Source organism: Schistocerca serialis, chromosome 1, assembly GCF_023864345.2.
Source record: "Schistocerca serialis cubense isolate TAMUIC-IGC-003099 chromosome 1, iqSchSeri2.2, whole genome shotgun sequence".
NCBI lineage: Eukaryota > Metazoa > Arthropoda > Insecta > Orthoptera > Acrididae > Schistocerca > Schistocerca serialis.
The window spans coordinates 516,581,757-516,608,789 of record NC_064638.1 but is presented as its reverse complement, the minus strand read 5'-3'; the positions used below and the strand labels follow the sequence as shown (position 1 = coordinate 516,608,789).

The following is a 27,033-nucleotide window of genomic DNA, read 5'->3' as shown; positions in this document are numbered from 1 at the left end:
TTTTGCAAGTAACTACAGAGAATTTCAGTCTTTTGAAAATACAGAGTACGTTCCCTGCCACAAAAAAGCGCCAAAATTCATGGAGACGAAATATGGGCGGAGGATGTTCGGAGTCCAAGAAGATGAGGCCACCTCTGCGGTCAGACACGTTGTGTCAGGTGTCACTCAAGGATCTGTTCTTGGGCCAGTCCTCTGACCTACCGAGAACGCTTCAATATACTTGGGTGGTTTACGTGGATGAAACTGTCCTCCTTACGAGAAGTCGATGGCCGCTTGTCATGCACCGACGCTTGCACGAAGCGTATTTCTACCTAGAGGATTGGTCAGCGAAGTGGAGGATGGGCTTCAATGCGACTATGAGCCAAGCTGCAGTGTTACCAAACAGACGTCGTCCAGTGATGCCGCAACAGCCACTCTTTAGTGAGCCTATACAATGGATCGATGCGCAAAGCACCTTTATCCTACGCTCAAGGCCCTTGATCCTACGTACGCTATGTTAAACGGAAGGTGGGGCTACGACTCGGCTACTGTACGCGCTCCTGCATGAAGGATTCACCCTGTCGGTAGACTGTGGCCTCACACTATTGTGTCTGGCACATCTTGGACTACGTCTGTGAGGCACGGAGCACTGCAGATAGTTAACACTTACACACTCTCCAGCTGATGCAAAACGTCGCATTATAGAGTGTATTTCATGTACCTCGATGGTTTCCGGCACAAACCCTGGGCGGCGCAGCGCGAGAAATGGAGGTCTTTGCCCGCTTCCAAGATCACGCCCGCAGGACGTACGAGAAGACAAGAGAATCCACCTCTACACTCATCCGCCAATTTGGCCGACGAAATGACGACAGAGACTGCTTTCCATGGCCCGTGGCCCTGCGACAGATAGTAAAGTCACCTCACTAGTACCCTGCAGTATATCTGTACGTCACTATCGCACAAGGGCGACACACCAATAGTCTGAAGAAGTAAATGAACAGTAATACTCACCGCTCTTGCAATAAATGCTTTACATACTTCAGCCACAGAACGACAGGATAGTGACAGCAGATACCAAAAGATGGAAGCTACATCCCGACGTACACGAAATATCTACAACAAGGAATGTATCTTCCAGCATACAAAAGTAAGACATTATTATATAGCAATTAATGCCTTTTTGGATCAGAAACATTAATTTTGAACAGGAAAATAGACACTGAAAACACTCAGGAGAAGCAAAGCAAAAAGGTAAAAAAAAATTATTGGCCCAAAGCTTGTAGACGAACCATACCGGCAAGGAGGCAATCAGGAATTCAAACTGATGTGTTGGTAAATGTGCCAACACCTTGTAGATAGAGGCGGCCGAAATGCACGCTATCTAACGCAGATGGGCGTGAATTCTGGAACAGGATAAGTAGTGAATTCTAATAAGAAAAGTATGCAGCTCCTCGAATACTTATCTTTATTCCATCCTTGTGGTACATCGCTCTTGATAATACAAATAAGACTATCTTCAGATACGGTTAATGGCGCCTTGCTAGGTCGTAGCCATGGACTTAGCTGAAGGCTATTCTAACTGTCTCTCGGCAAATGAGAGAAAGGCTTCGTCAGTGTAGCCGCTAGCAAAGTCGTCGTACAACTGGGGCGAGTGCTATTCCGTATCTCGAGACCTGCCTTGTGGTGGCGCTCGGTCTGCGATCTCACAGTGGCGACACGCGGGTCCGACATGTACTAAATGGACCGCGGCCGATTTAAGCTACCACCTAGCAAGTGTGGTGTCTGGCGGTGACACCACACAAACAATACACAGATGTTGACAGTGACATTAGAAAACCCTGGTTAGGATTCTAAGGACACATCAAAAGAATGAACCCGGACAGACTCACAAAACATCAGGAGCAAAGACAAAAAGAACTCGATAAAGTATGTTGCCGAAATGAAAACTTATCGGAAATTGAGAGGAATTACTTCAGTAGTTGTACAAAACCTAGTAATCTTAGATCCAAAATTCACAAATGGGAAGTTGAGCAAGAGGAAAAACCAAACAAGAAAAGTGGAACAACATGGCCAGAAGAGAGGAAAGTAGCCCACAGGAAGAGAATGAAAGAAATGTGTGCTCAAAGAAAGGTAAATGCCCAGCTCTAATCACTCAGAAATGGCTCTAAGTACTATGGGACTTAACATCTGAGGTCATCAGTCCTCTAGACTTAGAACTACTTAAACCTAACTAACCTAAGGACATCACACACATACATGCCTGAGGCAGGATTCGAACTTGCGAGCGTAGCAGCAGGGCGGTTCGGGACTGAAGCGCCTAGAACCGCTCGGCCACAACGGCCTGCCTCTAGTCACTGTGCATAGTCCTAATGAGCTTATTCGTAAATAATAACAAAGGTAGGGTGTTATTTAAGAAAGATGTACTCCTGTTCGTATCTTCGTAATGGACAAAGTTAAGAGAAAGGCATTCTTGCACCATTTGCCTCTAGCAGTTAAACAATTGCTTGATTCACATATGTTTTTCTTCTTGACAAAAAGTTTTTGAAATGGTCCAGATAAATGGGACACCTATAGATGCTAGTCAATCACCTATCCTAACGCTTCTTGATCACGTGATAAGGGAGGAAAAATGACAGCATTATCCAGAAAGAAATTGAAAGAAACAAAGTAGAAAAAATTGTAGATTAAAAATCCTTTTCTGTTGCTAGTAATTTCTTCATTTATTCCGATCCAGACAGTCAGGCGTGGGGGAGGGGGGGGGGGGGGGGAATCACACAATCACACCCTCACACCTACGTCAAACAAACGTTTCGGAGCGTAAGGCCAGCAACTACAGCGCCAGCCTAGATAGCACAACACGAAAGTTTTACCAGACAGCCGCATGTTTTCAAAAGTTGTTTTATTTATTCGACCAGTTTCGGAGCCACATTAATGCAAGCCTCAGGGCCCTATGCACCCCAGAACCAGATACATCGATGGATACACAACCGGGACCATCAATATCCGGATTCTGTGAATTTTTTTGGAATGTGTACTTGAAAGACTTGACAATTGACAGTTGTTGTCAAGTCTTCGAAGTACATACTAAAAATTCGCGGAATCCAAGTACTGATGGCTCCGGTCACGCATGCACCGATGTATCCGGTTCTCTATGCATGGAGAGCATGCTTGGTGATTTTTTATTTGGTGACTAATGTTCTCATAATTATTTAGTGCTACCTGAAGATGAAACTTTACGCTTTGAAACCGGTAGTGGAATACATTAATAAATTTTTGGCAACTGACGCGCATTTGTATTCTGCAAATATGTTCCTCAGTTGCTGATGTTCACTTGATCACACATATTGTAAAACAGAAAAAAGGGTCAATAATGAATTCGTAATTCCACCGATATTATTCTCGACACTGTCATGGTATTTATGTAGAACAGCTGCTCTCTGCTGATAGATGTGCAATACTGCTCAACAACTGCCAGGTCTCACGAGAAGAGCCTTTTTTCCTGTCCTTAGTAGACGAGAAGTTTCTGTGGAAATCGTGCCGACTGAAACCGCCGAGCGTGTGGTCGACTCGGTCTAGCCGCTAGAGCTGCCCAATTAGTTGTTCCCATTGGGCGTCGAGTCCGTGGCACGAGGGAGACGCGCCGCGCCGCGCCGGTAGAAAGAGAGGGAAGAAGAGGGCAAGGCGGTCTCATAACGGCTGGGCGGGGGTGGAGGTGGGGGTATAAAACGGCCGCGTAGGAATTACAGGGGCGGCATTGTTTGGGTGCGGGGGAGGCGGCCGCCAGATTAAGCGCCGTCTATCTTAATACGATCTAAATGAAATTAGGACGAGTGGAGTGCAGCGCGCAGCTTGGTGACGTCACCAGAGCGGCGCGGCCTACACAAATACACTGCGGCCAGGCTGCGTTGGGACGGGACGCACCCCCTGGATTCCGGCAGTCGGCAGTCGGTAGTCGGCGCTGCCCGTCTCCTCTCATCTGTACCTCCTCCCCCGTCTCTGTCTCCCCCTACCCTTCCCTAGCCCCTGTCCAGATCTCTTTTCGGCATTTCGACTTTCCTTTGTTCGTCGTGGAGTTTGCTTCCATCTCGAGTCTCCCACGGCGAAATGACTTCAACGCGATGCGCTCCTGGCGTCCAATTTGGGATATTTTCGGTTTCCTCAACTTCTCCGTATTACTAACTACAACAGTTGTTTCATGAAAGGGTTACCGACTTCATTCATTACGACATAATTGGTTTTCTCAAACTTTCTCTCTAGTTTGACGTGTCTGCTGTACCCTGGATTAATCTAAACAATTGCAGAACATTTATTTCTTTACTTTCACTTTCCTATTTTATAACACAATTACCTTAATAATGGACGGTTCATGGCCACTTACTGATCAAATGTTTCCGAAGAGTGAAAACAGGCCTTCCTCGAACTTACACAATAGATTTTTATCCGAATTTTCATACCCAGATGAAGAGTGGGAAATGAAAAAATCAAGTATCAAACTGACAAGCGTGAGGCTTAGAGCGAAAAATATTTAACTGCTTAAAAGTAACAAGGGTAATTAAAAAAAGAAAGAGAGAGACAGGCTTCAAAATTGAAATATTTCACGAACAGCTGCTGCTCTATCAAAAATTTCATCTCTTCAAGTCCTAGCCATTTTCCGCCCAAAAGGATACATTGGCACAGAAATTGTGAAATTATACTTTCATGCTAAAACAGTAGAGTAAATATTAAATTACAGCATAAACTGAAACTTCCCACCATCATTCAAAGCCGTGTTAAACATTTCTCTTATCCGTTTATTCACCTTTAGACGAATGATTTCATTGAACATTTGCTCAATTTCTCAAAACATAAAGGCATGGAAGAATAAGTTCTGGCATCTTTTCTTTCTTCTTTAAGATTAAAATAACTTGTTATAGTTCTTTTCGAGTAAACTTGAACTTAAATATCAGTGATACTTTGCGTTAGAATATTTCACTTTGCAGCAGACTGTACATTGTTCTGATACTTGCTACCCGATTTCAAACGATGCCCGAGATCGGGACTCGCAGCCAGAACCTTGTCAAGGCAAGGATTCCGGTCTCGTGCGCTATTTATTCTGGTAAGAAGTTTTACACTGCAGATTCAGATATTCTTTCTGGAAACAATCCCCTTTGCTACGATAAGCCATTTCTCTGTGATACCCTTATTTTAAGGAGTGCTTGTCCTGCAATGTAAGCAGGAGAATTTCTGTGAAATCTGAAAAGTACGAGAGAGATACTGTTAGAAGTACAGTGGTGAGTCGTGTGTGGCTAACTCACTCGACGACAGCGTTTCCCGCAAAAGACAAGGTTCTGGGTAGTAGTCCCAATACAACAACACACACTTTTAATCTGTAGGAAGTATCAGTGTTATTGTCGCCAGTCACACTAATAATCCCGAAACCTAACAATTCGTCAGTAATATCGGTATTCGATTATCGTAACAAGACAACCAGTTCGCACCCTCATCCCCTCACCTACCAGTAAAATGTCACACACCGTGGCGATGACGTTAACTATGGATGAATTTGACACTTATATCGGTCTTTTGAGCGATTGTTTGCTATTAGTTTATAGGGAACCCACCTCGCGTCTCTACCGCCACCTGGAAGGTACTTTGGGTCCTTAAAAAAAGATTATTTATTGGCATTAAGTAAGTTTCGCATTTAATAAGTTCAAATGAAACTACATGATGTGTTTAAGTTTATTCTTGCATTTCAACCCTTACTCACTTCCACTCTGTCCTCTCAGGTGCTATGTGACTGTACTTTTACCTTTTTCCAGGTAGTATGTCATATGTGGCAACGGTCTTGCCGCAGTGGATTCACCGGTTCCCTTCAGATCACCGAAGTTACATGCTGTCGGGTGTGGCTGGCACTTGGATACGTGACCACCCTGGTCGCCATGCGCTGTTGCCATTTTTCGGGGTGAATTCAGCCTCGGGATGCCAATTGAGGAGCTACTCGAGCGAATAGTAGCTGCTCCGGTCAAAGAAAACCATCATAACGACTGGGAGAGCGGTGTGCTGATCACACGCCCCTCCCATCCGCATCCTCAACTGAGGAAGACACGGCGGTCGGATGGTCCCGATGGGCCACTTGTGCACTGAAGTCGGAGTGCTAAAAATGTCATATGTGCTCCATTTTCGGCTCAAATTGTTTTAGGCGTTCCAGAGTTTGCATACCTACCTCATCCTTAGATGCACTATGAGTGAATTACCACCACAGTACCACTCTCGGAATAATAAGTCAATTACGTCCCAAATTTCCCTTAAATTATCCTTCGTGTTTTAAAGTTACAATTATTTTTATGTATCACCCTCTTTTTAGCTCCACCTCCTTGCAGGATGTGGTTGTGATGTGTAAACTTCGTAAAATTTTTATCCATATAATATATTATATGTCTGCAATGTTAAGTTGACATCGCTCTAGCCATACTAAAATTGCACTGGAACAAACACATCTAAAATCATTCATCTTTATAGATATACGAGGGTTGAATGAAAAGTAATGCCTCCACCTTCGTTAAATGGGTTGTATGGGAATATTTTAATAAATCAAACGCAGAAATAATCCTTAGAATGTGATCTTTAATTACCAATATTCACTTTTACACATAATCACCAGCCAATTGGATACATTTCTGCCAACGATTAACTAGTTTTCTGAAGCCGTCATGGAAGAAGTCGATACTGTGTTTCCGCAACCACAGTCTCACAGTTCTCTCAACGTCTTCATCAGAAGCATAATGATATCGTCTTACAGTATCGAGAACAGATGGTAGTGAGACGGTGCTAAATCTGGACTGTATGGAGGATGTTGTATACGGTGGTGAGATTCACTCTCTGAATTTCTTCTGTGGTGGCACGTGAATTGTGCACAGATCTTCCGATAGCCAAGCAAAGCAATAATGTGACCCACATGTTCTTGTGAAATGTCGATTGTGCTTGCAATTTCTCTCTGAGCGATACGACGATTGTCCTGAATTAATCTGTCATAATTGTTGCTTGTGAAACTCGGTAGTAACTGTCACAGGATGTCCAACTCTTTGTTTGTCACACAGGTCAGATGGTCTGGCGTCAACATCTTTAAACTTACTCGCATAGTGCTCACATCAACACAAACACCATAAACTGCTTTCATTCTCTGATGAATCTCCTTTGGGGTGACACCTTCTGCTGTCAAGAATTCAATGACAGCACGTTGCTTAGATCGCATTGACCGACCGTCTGGGCAGGGTTCCATACTTTACACTGTAACAACACAACCATTCAATGCTAAAGCTTCCCGCCAAATGGAACAAGCCAGTACCTGCCACATACCAATGTTGCCAACTGTTGAAGAGTTACGAAGGTGGTTGTTGTTGTTGTTGTGGTCTTCAGTCCTGAGACTGGTTTGATGCAGCTCTCCATGCTACTCTATCCTGTGCAAGCTTCTTCATCTCCCAGTACTTACTGCAACCTACATCCTTCTGAATCCGCTTAGTGTATTCATCTCTTGGTCTCCCTCTACGATTTTTACTCTCCACGCTGCCCTCCAATACTAAATTTGTGATCCCCTGATGCCTCAGAACTTGTCCTACCGACCGGTCCCTTCTTCTTGTCAAGTTGTGCCACAAACTCCTCTTCTCCCAGTTCTATTCAATACCTCCTCATTAGTTACGTGATCCACCCATCTAACCTTCAGCATTCTTCCGAAACATCACATTTCGAAAACGTCTATTCTCTTCTTGTCTAAAGTATTTATCGTCCATGTTTCACTTCCATACATCGCTACACTCCATACAAATAATTTCAGAGACGACTTCCTGACACTTAAATCTATACTCGATGTTAACAAATTTTTCTTCTTCAGAAACGCTTTCCTTGCCATTGCCAGTCTACATTTTATATCCTCCCTACTTCGACCATCATCAGTTATTTTCCTCTCCAAATAGCAAAACTCATCTACTACTTTAAGTGTCTCATTTCCTAATCTAATTCCCTCAGCATCACCCGACTTAATTCGACTACATTCCATTATCCTCGTTTTGCTTTTGTGGATGTTAATCTTATATCCTCCTTTCAGGACACTGTCCATTCCGTTCAACTGCTCTTCTAAGTAATTTGCTGTCTCTGACAGAATTACAATGTCATCGGCGAACCTCAAAGTTTTCATTTCTTCTCCAAGGATTTTAATACCTACTCCGAATTTTGCTTTTGTTTCCTTTAGTGCTTGCTCAATATACAGATTGAATAACATCGGGGAGAGGCTACAACCCTGTCTCACTCCCTTCCCAACCACTGCTTCCCTTTCGTGCCCCTCGACTCTTATAACTGCCATCTGGTTTCTGTACAAATCGTAAATAGCATTTCGCTCCCTGTATTTTACCCCTGCCACCTTTAGAATTTGAAAGAGAGTATTCCAGTCAACATTGTCAAAAGCTTTCTCTAAGTCTACAAATGCTAGAAACGTAGGTTTGCCTTTCCTTAATCTTTCTTCTAAGGTAAGTCGTAGGGTCAGTATTGCCTCACGTGTTCCAATATTTCTACGGAATCCAAACTGATCTTCCCTGAGGTCGGCTTCTACCATTAGCTTGTCAATTGGCATCACGAGGATGACTGTATCCCGAAAAATGGTAGCAGTACATGGTGGCCCAGATGGTAACCCATCCAAGTGCCGGCCAATCCCGACAGCGCTTAACTTCGGTGATCTGACGGGAACCGGTGTATCCACCGCGGCAAGGCCGTTGCCTGTCAAAAGCGACATGGAACGGAAAACGTGTTTTTATCATTTATGACATATCCCTTTTGTAAAACCTGGAGTCTAAATTAGTCAGTTCCCCGGCTAGCACAAAAATCCTTAATGCAGAATGCAGATGATGTGTCACAGGATGACATGACGACTTGTCAATCTATTTCAGCCAACCCACTACATTTTGACACTGGAGGAATATGTGGTATGAAGGATTGACACCATCCCACGGCGTGTCACAGTTTGCAATGGAATTGCAACTTTCCGTCCTACGGCGATAGTGGTCATGTTGGATCTGACAGAGCCAATGATGCGCGCCCGCTGACCCACACTACCTGCAGCCTTTGAGCGCTGTCTGCCGCCGCAGTGTGGGGCGGCTGGCGGCAACCGCTCAGCCCACTCGTGATCGGAGCCACTTCACAACCTGAAGCTACGCAGACGCTGCCTGGTCGCCATTGAGTCTTCATCGTTCATACTTGAATACAGAGAGAATTTTCCTTGTGAACAATGTGATAGCTGGACTCTATTTGTCGAGTTGCAATGCGTCTTTGTACGTTTGGAGATATACAAGTAAAGCTTCTGTTTGCTGTGTTACTTGATCACTTATCATTTCCGCTCCTGTTCAGCTTTCCTATGACGGCAGTTGCCACACTACCCTGTAGCCCAACTCTCCTTACAGTTGTGTATGAAGTTGTACGAGCCGCGCGGGGTAGCCGTGCGGTCTAGGGCGTCTTATCAAGGTCCGTGTGGCTCCCGCCGTCGGAGGTTCGAGTCCTGCGTGTTGGTGTCATCCTTAGCGTAAGTTAGTTTAAGTTAAATTAAGCAGTGTGTAATCTTAGGGACCGATAACCTCAGCAGTTTGGTCCCATAAGACCTAACCACAAATTTCCAAATTTTCCGAAGTTGTACGCCGCATGATAGAAGGAAGTTTGACATGCTTCCGAAATATGCATATTTCATGGGTCACACTACATACTTGAAAGTGTCCTACAAAGACGAAACTGTGCAGTAGTACAGAATCCAGAATAAGAGGATGTTCTGCCTAACTGCAAACAGCGCTGCATATTATACTCATTCAGAACATTTGTGCCAGCTGTGGACTCCGTTGCAACTAAACCCACGACCGCGGTTTGTCGACGATGAGGCACCACCACTTTTTCACATGTCATATGATAGTATGAAACACAAACGTTTGACTGGTGCTGAAATGTTCGTGGAGAACCAGTATTATGGCTTTGCCATTCACTTGATCTTAAAATCTAAGATTTCTGCCCATGGGGATATCTAAGGGCTTTTGAATGTTGGGCACCATTAGGTTCCCTTCCTGTGCAGTGACCATGGAATATAAAATTATAAAAAAATGTAGCAACCAGTCGCGGAAACATAATTTATTTATCTTGTAGCGAAATCGATTTCGACTCATATCAGTCATCATCGGTGCTAAAACAAATACAAGAGACAGGGCATAAACAACAACTGCTTTAACAAACGAAAAAATTGACAATAAAACACAACTACATCAATTACAACATATACAGAGGTCTGAAGTTAAAATTCAAAGTCATAACATACTATTTTTCTAACCGATACATGCGATAAGTAGAAGTACTGTCCTTGGCAGATTTCTATCATGAAGTGACACATCACAGGCCAACACTACAATATGAGGTGGCGCCACGTTGCAATAAGCGCCCTCTATGTAAAATACAAAAGTAATGTAAAATACAAGCAATAAGGAATATATCACACAACAAAAAGTTATACAGTGATGGTAACTGATAATACCAATTTAAACAATTACAACAAGTGAAAATGTCTGAAATGTATACGTCAAAACTACGATCGCCAAAATTGTAAGAAGAGATAAACTAGCTAAAAATATGATTCCATTCACACAAACTTAGGAAATGAAACCTATTTCTCGTAATGATGAAACCGAATAGTCTTATCAATGGCCATCTGCCGTTCTACATACGAACTACAAGCTTGTCAAAAGCTTTCTCTAAGTCTACAAATGCTAGAAACGTAGGTTTGCCTTTCCTTAATCTAGCTTCTAAGATTAGTCGTAGGGTCAGTACTGCCTCACGTGTTCCAATATTTCTACGGAATCCAAACTGATCTTCCCCGAGGTCGGCTTCTACCAGTTTTTCCATTCGTCTGTAAAGAATTCGCATTAGTATTTTGCATCTGTGTCTCATAAAACTGATAGTTCGGTAATTTTCGCATCTGTCAGCACCTGCTTTCTTTGGGATTGGAATTATTATATTCTTCTTGAAGTCTTGAATTGTGTGTGGTCTGATGTCAGTAGTATATGACGCATGGAAACATGAGTTCCCAGTCCACCGTCCAGTAACGCAGCATGTCATTCTCAATGGAGAGAAGTCTTCCGAAGTAAGAGTGATTTCAGGTGTGCCGCAGGGGAGTGTCGTAGGACCGTTGCTGTTCACAATATTCATAAATGGCATTGTGAATAACATCGGAAGTTCACTGAGGCTCTTTGCGGATGATGCTGTAGTATATCGAGAAGTTGTAACAATGGAAAACTGTACTGAAATGCAGGAGGATCTGCAACGAATTGACGCATGGTGCAGGGAATGGCAATTGAATCTCAATGTAGACAAGTGTAATGTGCTGCGAATACACAGAAAGAATTATCATTTATCATTTAGCTACAATATAGCAGGTCAGCAATTCCAAAAATTATCTGATAGTAGGCATTAGGAGTGATTTAAAATGGAATGACCATATAAAATTAATCGTCGGTAAAGCAGATGCCAGACTGAGATTCATTGGGAGAATCCTACGGAAATGCAATCCCAAAACAAAGGAAGTAGGTTACAGTACACTTGTTCGCCTACTGCTCGAATACTACTCACGGGTGTGGGATCCGTACCAGATAGGATTGATAGAAGTGATAGAGAAGATCCAACGGAGAGCAGCGCGCTTCGTTACAGGATCATTTAGTAATTGCGAAAGCGCTACGGAGATAATAGATAAACTCCAGTGGAAGACTCTGCAAGAGAGACGCTCAGTAGCTCGGTACGGGCTTTTGTTGAAGTTTCAAGAACATACCTTTACCTAGGAGTCAAGCAGTATATTGCTCCCTCCTATGTATGTCTCGCGGAGAGACCACGAGGATAAAATCAGAGAGATTAGAGCCCACACAGAGGCATACCGACAATCTTTATTTCCACGAGCAATACGAGACTGGAATAGAAGAGAGAGCCGATAGAGGTACTCAAAGTACCCTCCGCCACACACCGTCAGGTGGCTTGCGGAGTATGGCTGTAGATGTAGATGTAGATGTAATCTGTCCTTGACGGTTCGTAGAGTCATTTAGCACTTGCCCAGATTTCAGCTCTTGACATCTTTCTACTCGTCTGAGTCAGTAGAATAATCCTACACTCTTCTCGTTGCGTTATCCTGTGGAAGGACCTGTGACTACTACTTTGCCAAGGATGTTGTCCTGATTCTACCTCGTTAGGTCCTGAAATCATGCATCTACATCCAGTAGTCTGTGCAAGGTCAGTATGGGACTCCTTTGTTCCTCATGCAAATTATTTGATGTTTATCAGAGTGCCGGCCTGTGTGGCCGAACGGTTCTAGGCGCTTCAATCTGGAACCGCACGACCGCTACGGTCGCAGGTTCGAATCCTGCCTCGGGCATGGATGTATGTGATGTCCCTAGGTTAGTTAGGTTTAAGTAGTTCTAAGTTCTAGGGGACTGATGACCTCAGATATTAAGTCCCATAGTGCTAAGAGCCATTTGATCCATTTTTTAGCAGAGTCCGAAATAAGTCGATGAGCTGCACGTGCACGTTCACTGGTTACGCTTTGTTGCGATCTCCTCCTGAATGTTGTCAGTAGCTTTAGACACACCCAATAACCATCAAGCACTCACACCATTCATTGTTAGCAGGAATAGCTTTATTCTGCTCTGAAAATCAACTTACATAAGGATGACATTTTGTGTATTACAATCTGCAGGCGTAGAAATATTGCAGCATAGTTCAGTAATAGTGTAACACTTTTCATTGCTGTCAGTGTGGAATTAATTGTAAGTATTGACCAGTGCTGTCTCATGCAAGGCTACGATTCATTTTTAAGCACCGTGTGTATCTGCAGCTATATCCCGTCTCAGATAGCCCACAGCCATTCCCAGCAGTGGCTAGAATTATTACACTAAGGTCAGATTTAGGTATCTGGCCACAAAATTTACAGTCTCATAGCACCGATCACGTGTGGCTTTTGTATTGGGACATTCAATGTTTATTCGGTATATTCTTCTGTAGGCCTAACAAAGCCAGAGCTCTTGTTCTAATTGTATGGGGGATCGAATCCGATTTACCGAAAAACCAATACCATTCAGTTATACACCCGCCATCTTCCTCGTAATGTCTGAGGAAATCTTAACTTTATTGCGGCTGGTTTTTCTCCCCAAGTCAGCAAACTCCTTTATAGCTGGAAATGTTCATGTCTGCAGATGGTGTTTCTGTAAGAGACTTATACATAATTCAGATGTACGAAATGAAAGGCTTGACGGAGGTAACGATCTGGTGTGGTTCACTACTTAAGCCATATGATTCTGCGGCACGCATTCCCAATTCCCGCCGATCACGCGAGATCGCTATGCTTCAAAATTCATGGCTTATTCACAAAACACTTATCCATATCACTCCCTTATGACCTGCCATTTTACTCATTTCACTGGTGCATGAATCTGTAAGACGTAACTAAGACCTTTCTGTTCATATCGACTAGCTCTTAAACTTCAACAAGAGATGACTAGATAGTAATTTATTAATAAGAAATAAACTGTAGAATATTTTATTTCCTGGTATACCAAACTCTGAACGGCCATGTTGTGACTTTTTGGTTTGTAATGTTTTACTAATTTCTGTAATACAAGGACGTTATAAAACAAACATTATTGACATTCTAAACCTTTATTCTTCATGTCCAGATATTTACTTTTAATGTAGTCGCTCTGTCGACGAACACATTTCTCCCAACGTGAGACCAGTTTGCTCATACCGTTACTGTTTACTTGCACCTATTCATCACTACCAGAGTGAAGCCCTTGATTTAAATTGTGGAAACAGATTAGAATTGGATGGAGCCAAGTCAGACTGTATGGAGGATGATGGGTGACAGTGAACCTAAGGCTTCGGATTGTTGTAAATGCCACGGCACTCGGGTGCGGTATAGCATTGTCATGCTGAAGAATTGTGTGCTCCATGTGTGGACGAAGTCTTTACACTCAAAACCCGATTACATTACGCTGTTTTTCACGTACAGAAATAGTTAGTTTACACACCGTCAGGTTATACACTACAATTCGGAGCCCTCTAGTGACAGAGGGCAAAAAATATGCAGACATGAAGAATAAAGATGCAAAATGTTTATATCGTTTGTTTTATTTAAAAATATTTCAGAATATACAGATAAAAAATTCTGAGGCATTACATACGAAATTATATTTCATCTCTCAATCGACGCCTTTTGGTTACTTGTTTCCAGGACTGCAGAGGATGAACATAGAGCCTATCATGGTCCCTGCCATACGAATATTCGAAGAAAGTAGGGATGAGCTGTTGCATCATTTATGTGCCTGATCCATTCTCTTACAGCCGGATGATAGTTAAATTTTCATTACGCCCACCATTTGTAGTAATTTTAAATATTAAAGTCAGCAAATTAGGAATTTCGGTTTTAGGTGCAGGCATGGAGCTTCTCGCCATCCGTTAGAATGAAGTCAATCTTTTTGTGCCTTAAGCACAACTGGTCTTTGATGTGCCGTAAATTCAATTTACTTTCTTACTACGATTAACATTTGCACTTTTTACAAATATTTGATATTTTTATTAGTAAATTAGGTCTCACTTATTGTTTGAACTAACCATGTGGTTATAACCTGAATAAGACCGTTGATTCACAGAACTCGTGTGCAGCTATTTAGGAAAAAGAGTGTGATCTATGTGAAATATGTAAGAAATATCGGCGTGTGAAATAATTTGCTGTAATAATCGGTCATTGACTTCAGTCTGCCTTCATAGGTAGCCCTAGCGGGAGAATTAAGCGCCAGTATCATAATTTTAGTGAGTATAGATAAATCTTGTGAAATTTTATATTTCATATATCCCAAGAACGATGACTGAGGGTGAGTAAAGCTTGGAACATGTGGATCGATCTTGAGGAATTTCAGTTGACGCATTTGCGAATGACGAGTCTGCTATATTTCGAGAGCATTTTATTAAAACGGTGAGTAATGTTGATAAGAACGACTGTCTTGTACCAAACTGACGATGCCTCTATAAAAATGCAGCATGTTACACTCTCTTGTTGAAATTCAAACTAGGAATTAACAGGTACGAGTGCGAAGCTATCAGTAATATGTACTACTGTATTCTGCGTCTTTATTACTGTTAATGTTCATGTCTACCTGTTCCTTTTTCCGTTCAGATTATTTTGTGTTTACTAGAACTGATTTCTCGTACAAATAAATTTCATTCCAAATAGCGAATCATGTTTAGTCTCGGAGGTTAACGGGAGCTAGATAGCCAAAGGTGACTTTGAATTTGCACATCGAAATCCATTTTTGGTAGATATTTGATTGTCTCCTGGTACAGCAACATGGATCCTATCAGTATCCATGTGCATATCGTATCGAAGAGACCAGTGGGTTAGGAAGTACGCGCCATCAGCTCAAGGACATTGTTAATGCATACATTTTTTACTTTCATGTGTACGAAAGCTGCAATAAATAATTTTTCCAAAGAGAAAAACCTCTCACATTGCGTCTGATGACCTGGACCACAATTCGCACCATTTTAACTATCCTTACATTGAATTTAAACATTATAATGAGCATAACATAGATAGTACAAAAATTTAATGAGATAAAATATACGTACCGTGTCCGAGTGTGTGGATTGGATGGCTAACTTCCTGAGTTACCGGAGCCCTCCTTTGAGTTATCAGTTGTGCTAATACAAGTCTTAATTGCTAATTAATTAATTATTTCGGGCTGTCGCCTTACTTTATTTATAACGGTGTTCAATCGAGAAAGGCTGCGAGAGAAATGAAAGGATTATATCGCATTCTGGCAAGGATCTGCAGGAATGTTAAGTTACGCAAACCAGGCGAACTTGAATTGATAAAAAGGCAACTAAAAGCGAGCAGTTGAATCACCTTCCTTCTAGCATTTGGTCGCCGGCTGGTGTGGCCGTGCGGTTCTAGGCGCTACGGTCGCAGGTTCGAATCTTGCCTCGAGCATGGGTGTGTGTGATGTCCTTAGGTTAGTTAGGTTTAAGTACTTCTAAGTTCTAGGGGACTCATGACCTCAGATGTTAAGTCCCATAGTGCTCAGAGCCATTAGCATTTGGTCGATGGTCGTGTATGATTACATCGCAGTCCCAGCGATCGGCTGCTGGAACAGCGCACTGCGCCACAGATGCAGGTGTCGCCAGTAGTATGTTATGAGTGATATTGACCTGAGACTCCATGGGACCTGTGGTAGTAATCGAAGTCCCCTTGAGAGCTGTGGAAAACGTGAACAGTATTGCGGACTAACTGCATCCTTTCTTGCTCGATACCTTCCCCTACAGCGATAGCGTCTCCCATCAGGATAACTGTGATGCGGATCACAAGGCCAGTATCGTGCTACAGTGGTCTGAGGAGCATCATAATGCACTCACGTTGATGCCTAGGTCTCCAAATTCACCTGATGTGAATCCGATGGAAACATGTGAGAATCTGAAACCGATGGAACACATATTAGACGATATCTTGCGCCACATCTCAAATCACCACCCATATACAGGGTGGTCCATTGATAGTAACAGGGTCAAATATCTCACGAAATAAGCATCAAACGAAAAAACTACAAAGAACGAAACTCGTCTAGCTTGAAGGGGAAAACAAGATGGCGCTATGGCTGGCTCGCTAGATGGCGCTCCCATAGGTCAAACGGATATCAACCGCGTTTTTTTTAAAATAGGAACCCCCACTTATTTAGATTGCCATCGATAAAATGGGGACCAATTATCCTTCCTCCCATAATGCCGCACCATACATTAACCCGCCAAGGTCGCTGATGTTCCACTTGTCACAGCCATCGTGGAATTTCCGTTGTGCAATAGTGCATATTATGCCGGTTTACGTTACCGCTGTTGGTGGATGATGCTTCGTCGCTAAATAGAACTCGTGCAAAAAAATCTGTTATCGTCCCGTAATTTCTCTTGTGCCCAGTGGCAGAACTGTACACGACGTTCAAAGTCGTCGCCATGCAATTCCTGGTGCATAGAAATATGATACGGGTGCAATCGATGTTGATGTAGCATTCTAAGCACCGACGTTTTTGAGATTCCCGATTCTCGCGCAATTTGTCTGCTACGTTGGGCATTTTGATCACAATAGCCATACATCAGCACGATATCGACCTTTTCCGCAATTGGTAAATGGTCCATTTTAACACAGGTAATGTATTACGAACCAAATACCGTCCGCACTGGCGGAATGTTACGTGATACCACGTACTTAGATGTTTGTGACTATTACAGCACCATCTAACACAAAGCGAAAAAAGTGGTGCAACTGAAACATTCATATTTCTGTACGTACTACACGAATATGTAATAAAAAATTGGGGTTCCCATTTAAAAAACGCAGTTGATATCCGTTTGAGCTATGGCAGCGCCATGTAGCGGGCCAACCATAGCGCCATCTGGTTTCCCCCTTCATGCTAGACAAGTTTCGTTCTTTGTGGTTTTTCGTTTGACACTTATTTCGTGAGATATTTGGCCCGGTCACGATCAATGGACCACCCTGTATACTTTGACAATAACGTTAGAGGTGTATAGACAAATAGCGTCACATGCCTCTGGAAATTTAACATGGATTTGTCGAAACAAGCCACACGCAATCCTTGCTGTATTGGACAAACACGTTACTAACCAGGTGGCCATAATGTATTGGCTCATCAGTGTAGACATCAATACAACAACACCCAAATCCATTGATGTTACGTACATAAGTTCACATTATCCAGACGTTTTTATCCTGTCCCCGTGCCGCAAATAACCAGCTGGAACGCGGTGACTCTCTAACGATATCATTAGCGTTACTTGCAGTTTTATAAGTAATTACCCGAAACCGAGAGTGCATTTGGTTGGCGCACAGTGAAATACAGTCTGTGGCCGCGGTAGATGATTGAGCGGGGAAGAGTTCTCACTTGGCTGGCGCATTGTGCGTCGCGGCGCCCGGGAGGCACTCGGCCGCTGGCCTTTTATTCGCGCCTAATCGGCCGTCCAGCGACGCCTGCGCTGTATGAGCGACGGAGCGTGTGCCGTCAGCGCTAATGGACGACACGCATTGCAAGGGAGGACGGCATGGGGCGGTATGGGAGCTCAGCAGGCGCAGCGTCCGGTCAGGAAGCGCGGCTTACCGTGTACTGTCAAACCGAGGCGGGACCCCGCCGCTCCTCATGGGCCCCTTCCGTAAAGATGTGGTCGCATTCACACGTCACTTCCAGTCTCTCCGCGGATGTTCTGAGAATAAAGACCGTAAAATGACCATTAGCTTTGCAACGAATGTATAGGCACGTCGACTGCGCCTGAAAACCTACAGGAAAACAATATGGCTAGCTCAACGAAGAGTGTTCATAGGACCCTCCGGAACTTTCAGCACTATATCAGTTGAAGCCCAGTTTCTGATTCGTGGATTATGTTCAGCCAGTATGACTGTGAGATATAAAATGTCAATCATCACCTCGAAAAACGGATGTTACGTAGTTGTTTGTTGCAGGTAAATGTGAATAGTCCTAGTGTACACGGAAGTTCCCACGTCCCGCTACACCTACGGGGGTGATTCAAATTAAAACCTTGAAAGTTCCACAAAATTTCGAAAAGTTTTGTGATGGGCTTGGTAGGTGGAAGTAGTGCTCCTCGAGGTTCAGAAAGTGACCGACAGGTGGCAGAGTAATGCTACAACGCAGGAAGCTGCAGCAGCGTCCACAACAAGATGGTCGCCCCGCTGTCAACACGCACCGTGATTGAGCAGCGATCTGTGGTTCTTTTTTGTGTAGTGAAGATGTCAAAGCCGTCGAAATTCACCGCAGTACGGTGATTCGCGTTCGTCGTTCCAGTAAGTGCACGAATAGTGTAGGAAGTTTAAAAGCGGTGGAAGTTCTATGGAGAATGGCCCAAGACCAGGGCAAGCTCACTGTGTAGTGACGGACGAGGTCACTGCATTGGTAGAGGAGGCTTGTGAAGGAGAACAGACGCTTTACTCTGAACGAAACAGTCACAAGTTTGAATATTAGTACTGGTTCAGTGCCTGCAAGATGGGTACCATGTCAATCGACTGCTGAACTGCAAGACCTGGACTACATTCACCAAATAAAAAACATATACTTTAACCCGGGATCGAATCATCGACGTCCTGCACGCAAAACCTAAACTGTATCCACTGCACCAACTGTACAGCGCTACTTAGTTGTGATGACAAAGGTAGTTACCACACACGTGAATACAGTGTTGCCAAATTGCCACTCTTTAACGTCCTTTATCTGCCGGATGTACTCGCTGGACGAAATTTTGTGACAGACATTTTTTTTTTTTTATCTCTGGCATGTGAGGAGTCACGCTGCGAAGCCCGAGTGCACGTATTTCGCTTCACCCTGTATGACTTTCCAATCCAGTTGTGAAAAGTCTGAACTCATTGTTAACACTCATTCGTATCACTTTTTTTCTTTTACGTTACCGTGCCACATTCCAGTGACATGATACATACAATTTTCCTTACAATTACTGCATTACAGTTACTCAACATACACATGTATTTATGGAATACTTTTACTTACATTACACAACGTATTTGTTATTGTTAACATGATCATTCTTTTGTATACAATTTTTCATTTTTGTGTAAATCGTTGAAACACATACAAGAAATGTAACGTATGCATAAAAACTGAATTCCGAAAATGGTCAGAAATTTTGTGGAATGATTTGTATAAAACTAGGGAAAAAATACATTAGAGAAACATTTGCTGCACCTTAGAATTAAGCTCTAAATCATTTACAGCATATGAGGTGCATCAAATATTTCTCTGATGGGTTTTATTTCTTACTTTTAGACAAATCATTTCACAAATATATGATCGTTTTTGTTTTCAAAATTTATTTTTATTAGCAAGCTATATTGAGAAAGCATGAAATGTAGTATATTCAAATATCGATCCCTGTTCTATTATTTGGAAAAGTATACACATCAAGAAAAAGCAGCGAAGTAACAGTTTATACTGTAATTGATATTTATTTTATTTTCTCAACATGAAAGAAAGAATTCCACAATTTCTACAGCAGTCCACTTAAGCCTCAAAGTGATGGAATTTTTGATACTTCGTTTACATAGGTAGCAGCAACTTTTCGCATAATATTTCAGATTTCCTTTGTTCCTAGTTTTCTGCAACAATGGACCAATTTGATACGATATTTGTCCATTTTTGACTCGTCCTTTGGCTATGAAAATTCGAACAAAAATCCACGAGCAGCTTTCCCAGTGTAACTTTCTTAATTATCCCTATATCTTTGAAACTATTAAATCTTTCTTTGCAAAACTAGAATTCACGCTGGTCATCTTGGTACCCCATTTGTCCATTCCTCGCTCGTCGTGTGAATAAGAAAATTCGAACAAGAGTCCATTGTGTATTTTACAAGGAGCCTTGTTTTTAATACGATCAGGCATCTGAACAAAAAAAAAAAAAAATGCTATGCTCAGAAGAGAGGGCTGTAAAATATCGACCGTCGGCGGCTAAACTCTGGTTGAGTGAGTAAACGTGACAAAACATCGTGTGAATGTAGAAATAAAAAAAATCTCCAAAAGCAACTACGAGATTTTTTTCAGCAACCAGTAAGCATGTTTAGAGTTATTTTTATAACGCAGATACTTGAAATAGCATCATTGCATTGCTTTGTCTATAAGTTGAAAGCGTACGCAATATACCGGTTGTAACGGGTGTAAGTGCAAATATTCTTATACTTCTACAACTGCATGTCCACACGTCAGTGTGTTTTTTTTTTTTCTGTGTCGTCAAATAACTTGCTACCTGATGTTTTCTGCATAGTCGTAACTGCACCACCAAGTGGACTAGCCCTGTTGCTATAGATTAACCGTTTTGCGTCCACCTGTCCAAACGTAAACACCCGATCTGCTGCCCAGGGAAAAAAAATCATTAATGGTTTGCTCTTGCCACTTGAAGGCATTACCCAAACTACAAACGTATAGCTGTAATTAACAGTCTACAAATGACTTAAATACCGGCATAATGTTGTTCAGTACACCATCCTCAGTCACCAATAGAAATATCTAGACTTACTTCCGTTAAAAATTGTGTAGCTTTTGGACACCTCCTGAATGAATGAGTACCTAATATGTGACGTTTGGTAATGTATACAGGCATACTCATTTCCGTTGTACCTGTATTAAGTAAGGCTGTGTGTTCCGTAACTATTTAATTACACATTTGTGGTGAGATTGCATTTTCAGTTGTACACAACGGGATGTACACTCATACAATACAGCATAGCTTAACTCTTGCCAATAGATTTTTTTTTCGACCTGTAGTACCACTGCACTGGTAATATTTGTACTTAAAATAAACTCTATTATATATAATGAAATTATTCCAACAATAAAACAAATTACAGATACATTATGAGACTGAACATGTCACGTTTTGTAATTCATTTAATGTATTCCGTCACTTAAGCTCTACATGTCTTCAGGGAGTAGTACTTTCCGAAGCATTCACTGGATGGAGTCCGGGTTTTCTGGAACATGTGTTGCAGTAGTAAATAAATTCCCTTCTACCATCTTTTCCTTTACCTTTACAATACAGGTCTTACTGTTACTCTTTTCATTAGAGTAAATGATGTGTGGCTGCTATCATAGTCTCTCCTCGTCATCGAAAGTTTAAGGTCTCCCAATCTTTCTTCTGTTTGTGTTCCGTACACATGCATCAGGAGCTTTCAGAAGTGTCACTCTGTAATTCTTGTGGCCCAACTTGGGTTTCTGGTTGGAATTCGCATTCTGAGTTTACAGACTGAACCTAGGGACCACTGTTACCCCAAAAGCCAGAAAAACATCTTACATCTTGCGCCACCACTTTTTTGGTTTCCTGATGAATCTGCAGGATGCACAATACTCCTACTAGCAGACTCAGAGTGTTCATGTCTATGACTTTCTGTTTTTTCACCTTCACTGTCACTGTTTTGTGGACCATAATTACTGTTGTCATCGCTCAAATCACTCACATCACACCCTCATCCAGTATACCCAATATTGCTTTAGGATTATCACGTAAATTCGCCATTTTTGGTGCTATAGTTCTAGCACAGCCTTCGTCCATTGGACTGAACTAGAACATGAAAACGAAACAGTAGCCAACAGATGTCAGAACACTTCAGTACACAAAATACGGCGGTGAGAAGTTTGTGTTGGGCGATGCCAGACATGCGAGTCTAATGCGACATTTACGCGGTCGCGGCTGCCTCGCCGGTAGAACGCTAGCGGTTAACAGTTCGGAGATTTACTTAACTACTCATCATAGTAGCTAATTTTATAACACAGCACAAAGCTTACAACATTAACGAAAAATCACTGGATGCGCATGTTGTGTTACTAATCAAACAGCAGGTCGAAGATTCGTGCTGCCTAAAATTATAGGGGAGTCACAGTAGCAGTACCGTTCCGCATCAGATAACCAGACTATAGCAAGGTAGACAACTATCTGTAAGTTGGTGGTCACTTGCCCTTCACAAATCACCCGTAGGCGAGGGATGCACAGCTCTGTCACAATAGGAGTGCGATATGCGCGGAGCGTGACCAATCTTTATTGCCGTCTCCGTACGCGGCGCCACCGTCCACGGCGCGTGTGGCCGTCCTAATTCACAACGTCATTATGCTCGTCGCTGGTCGCTGGGCCACCGTACAACAGGGCGGCGGCGTGAAACGCCGTCACGGCGATCGCGAACCGCCTCCTGGCGTCGCTTACGGCACGTTTATTGCCGCCGGCCATATTTCACCGGCACGCGTTCAGCGCCGCCCGCTTCCGAAGACGACACCGAGACGAAAGCAAACCGCCGCGCGAGGCGATCCCAATTACGAACAGTCGCTCGCGACGGCTTGCCTTTTGGAACGTGAGGTGTCAGAAGAACGCGATCAGCACTCTCTACAACTGTTTTCTGTACCGTCTCCCAGTGTTGTTTGTAGGGCCTCTCTGTGACACTATCACACAAACTAAAAAAAAAAAAAAAAAAGGTGAAGAATCATGTAGCATTTCTCTCAAACCTGATTTGTTTCATAACGTCTGAAGTTCCAGGCTACTGCAGGAGTCGTATACGAAATGGTCCCACGTTAACCAATATACTCTGAATGTTGAGCTCTGGAACACGTGAAGGTGCACCAACACTGTATGTCATCACATCTGCCACAAATAGTCGTGGTCTTTCCAGCTTTACAGAGCGAGCAGGTTGCCATCCTCCACATTCTATGATCAAGTGTGGATGTCCAACGCATTTGTTGCCTTCTCGTGGTTTCACAGTCTCCTTAAATGCTTACGACAGTAGATACTGTGAGGGCTTGGGCTAAGACTTTTCTAGTTGCAGGATAGAAAAGTGTGTAGTATGGTGGTGAAGGCCGATTGGGACTCTATCTGCTAATGAAACAGTATTAGAAAGACATATATTTCTTTTAGTTAAGCATTAAAATTGTATTCTCCACAGTAGCAACGAGGAAGATTATGAACATAGCATACAGAGTGGAACGCGCTGACGTATGTTCTCAGCATATTCTAGAGTCCATACCCGAGTAAACTCCAGAAGCTGTGCACGTGATGTAGATGGTAGTACAGAGTTACGCCATGGCCTCTCCTCCAAACGCAGGCCCTGGGCGCCGGTATCTGCCCACAGATGCATGTCAAGGGCAGCAGCCTTTCGCTCACCTCCAGGATACAGCAACAGGTTGACGATGCAGCAGACACCATCATTTCGGCTCTCAACAAAGTCAGAGAGAGTCGTCTCCAACTTCTCATCAGTGGATGAGATGTTGGCAGCTCACAGTGACCAGGTTCGATAGAACAGGTACGTAACAATAAATGATAATTAACTGAAACCCTCAGCTGCCGACAGGTGTTTTTGACATACCACGATGGTGATAGCTGAAAATGTGTGCCCCCACCGGCACTCGAGCCCGTGATCTCCTGCTTACATGGCAGACGCTCCATCCATCTGAGCCACCGAGGACACAGATGAATAGTGCGACTGCAGGGACTTATCCCTTGCACGCTTCCCGTGAGACCCACATTCTTTCGAGAACAGTTACTATCCTCATATAGTTAAATGGCTACCCGGCCATTGACCTTCGTCTGTGCGAATGCGCACAGGTTGCCCGAACTCTTACGGGAATCGTCACCTTAGTGTGCGCGAGTAATGAGTGGATGGGCAAATATCTATTAGGAACATTACGTATGTAGATTGTGGACAGTTGGGAATGTAGGTCTTACGGGAAGCGTGCAAGCGATAAGTCCCTGCAGTCGCGCTATTCATCTGTGTCCTCGGTGGCTCAGATGGACAGAGCGTCTGCCCTGTAAGCAGGAGATCCTGGGTTCGAGTCCCGGTCGGGGCCACCATTTCAGCTGTCCCTCATCGAGGTATATCAACAAAACCTTTCGGCAGCTTAGGGTTTCGATTAATTATCAATTATTCTAGGGAAGCTGCACGTTCATCAATGGTATCTGTTCTTCCGAGAACAGTTACTATCTTCATACATAGGTAAGTAACAGTCTCGAAGGCAGAAATCATCAGGTGATTGGTCGGTAACATGTCACGGGCTCAGCATCATAGTTGGGTCACTGAACTGAGTAACATATGGGCTTGGAAGCATGAGTTTTTATTACTGTCTCTCAGAGTTAAACACGTTCTGTCTGGATGAGGATGACCACATCTGTCCATGTTTCCTCAGCTCCCCATAGGTCTTCGCTGCACAGTGGTGGCTTTCAGGGCTTCAATTTGATGCTTTTCTGCCATGTCAGTGGACTGATAGACATTTTTATGGAACATCTTCTCATTCTTGGAGCATTGTGATGTGCTGTTAGAATGACGTTATGATCAGTCCTCATTGAGGTCATGTTGCTGATAAAATGATTCAGATTTCTCGCTCGAGGGGGGTGAAGCAACAGATTCCAGAGTGCGCCAAATTATTTGCAGTATCAGCTTTTTGCTTTCTTGTCATTCTGATTGCTACATGGCGCGTCGGCCTGGTGTAACTTGGATTCGTGCTGGCTGGAGAAATGGAGAGCACTTTAAGAAAATTTTGCATTTGCCCCCTGATATCATTCTGCCGCGCATCAATACTAGCAGCCCATTAGCAGCGCCTTTTCCTGACACGCTCATACCCAGGTGCCAGGTCGTAAAGAGCTGCCCTTTGTCAGAGCCACTTATATCAGCGGATTTCCCCAGTTGATGCCAGTATCGTCGCCAGATTGCTTCCTCGTTTGTCCATGCTTCACTTCTACTTGTAGTACTTTATTCACTGAGTCACGAGCCCACAACCTCAGCAAGTGGCATTCAATCTCGCGGAGGCCAGTCGTGATAATATTTTGGCTCATTAGTAGTATATGCACAGTTACACGTTTTTCAAAAAGATATCGCACTTTAGAAATTCTTCCAATCCATGTGTGGCATACAGCAAACCTGTGCTTAACAGTATTGTTTAAAAACAGTCTTGGTTGCAATTTTAGTTTTTTTTATTTTTCAACGACGCGTTTCACCTTATTTAGGCATCTTCAGGTTATCTTTTCTAGATGGACGCGAGAGGCACCAAGATCTGCATAATGCGTTCCCGTTCACAGGAGCGAGTGACAATAAGATGGGGGCTCAGGTAGTAAGCATTAACGGGAACGCGTTATGCAGATCTTGGTGCCTCTCGCGTCCATCTAGAAAAGATAACCTGAAGATGCCTAAATAAGGCGAAATGCGTCGTTGAAATGCGTCGTTGAAAAATAAAAAAAAATAAAATTGCAACCAAGACTGTTTTTAATCAATATAGATATCGCACTTGTATTTCTGAGGGTCAGCCGATCACACGGCAGCAGATGACTAGCGACTGGCAGGAGAGTCCGCCGTACTCTGACTCATGAAGTACTCGTACAGTGGGATTACCTTGCAGTGCAGGGCAATCGGGAAGGAAAGCAGTTAGGCGTTTTTCGGTCTGTAGTTTCAAAATTTGATTAGGTTCCGCGACTTAACACATGGTCATGGATTCGATGGTTCTTCCATGACTGAACAGACTTCGTCGTTTGCTTACTTTTTTATGTATCTTTCTGACACTATTTGGCTAATCACTGCACGCATTTACGGATAGGTATTTTCGAAAATGACCTTTTGAGACGATGGTCACTCCCGTCCCACTTGTTCCTTGCGAACTTTGCCAAACTAGTCTATCTCTGATTTTCAATATTCCAATGTTCATAATTGATAGTTCCTCTCACTTTGTAATTTATTGCCCTCTTTATGCCACACCAGTCTACCTCTGTTTCAAATGCGTTTCAATGCTCATGAGTGGTAGTTCCTCTCGCTTTGTAATTTTCTGCTCTCGTTAATGTGTAATTGAATTTTTTATTATACATGTTCTTACGAGCAATGGTTACGATAAACTCAGGTTAAATTGTATAAAAACTAATGTATGACAATAAAAATCGAGTTTTCATTGTAAATTTTTTCTAAAACATTGTTTATAATGATTCTTTAAATTAAAACATAGGAATTAGACTTTTTCCATCTTTGTGCCTTGGCCGGGGAGCGAGCTCGTGCCACCTACATGGCATGCGAACATGCCACATGCCCTACCGAAACAGCGTCCTTACTTTATGGTATTAAAGGCACTTATAAAAATTCAAACTCTATTTTCTCTAGAATTTTCGAGAATTGTATCGGACTGCTATAAATGATTCGTATTTGAGTGGTGAATTTCACGTACAATAAAAGAAAAAGACTAAAAAATCTGATTTCCGTTTGGTATTTGAGCTGCTAGTTGGCGAGGAACGATCTGTCTCTCGATCGGTCCACCCGGTACAGATCATTACAGCAGCCAAAAGGCTTGTTAACTCAGTTAGCGTCTTGCAAGCCAGTCTCTACGAGTGGTTTCGATCGTTCTATTTTTTCTCCACTTTAAACAGTGGCTAGACTGGATTGTGAAAATATTGGACTGTGTAAAAATTGGGACATTGTACGAGCGCCGATGAACGC

At 43.0% G+C, this 27,033-nt stretch overlaps 1 non-coding gene across 1 annotated transcript; it reads left to right on the top strand.

The window, feature by feature from the left end:
* Nucleotides 1–24,338: 24,338 nt before the first annotated feature.
* On the top strand, nucleotides 24,339–24,412 carry Trnat-ugu (transfer RNA threonine (anticodon UGU)). The gene has a single exon. It is a non-coding gene; the product is annotated as a tRNA-Thr (tRNA).
* Nucleotides 24,413–27,033: the final 2,621 nt, after the last annotated feature.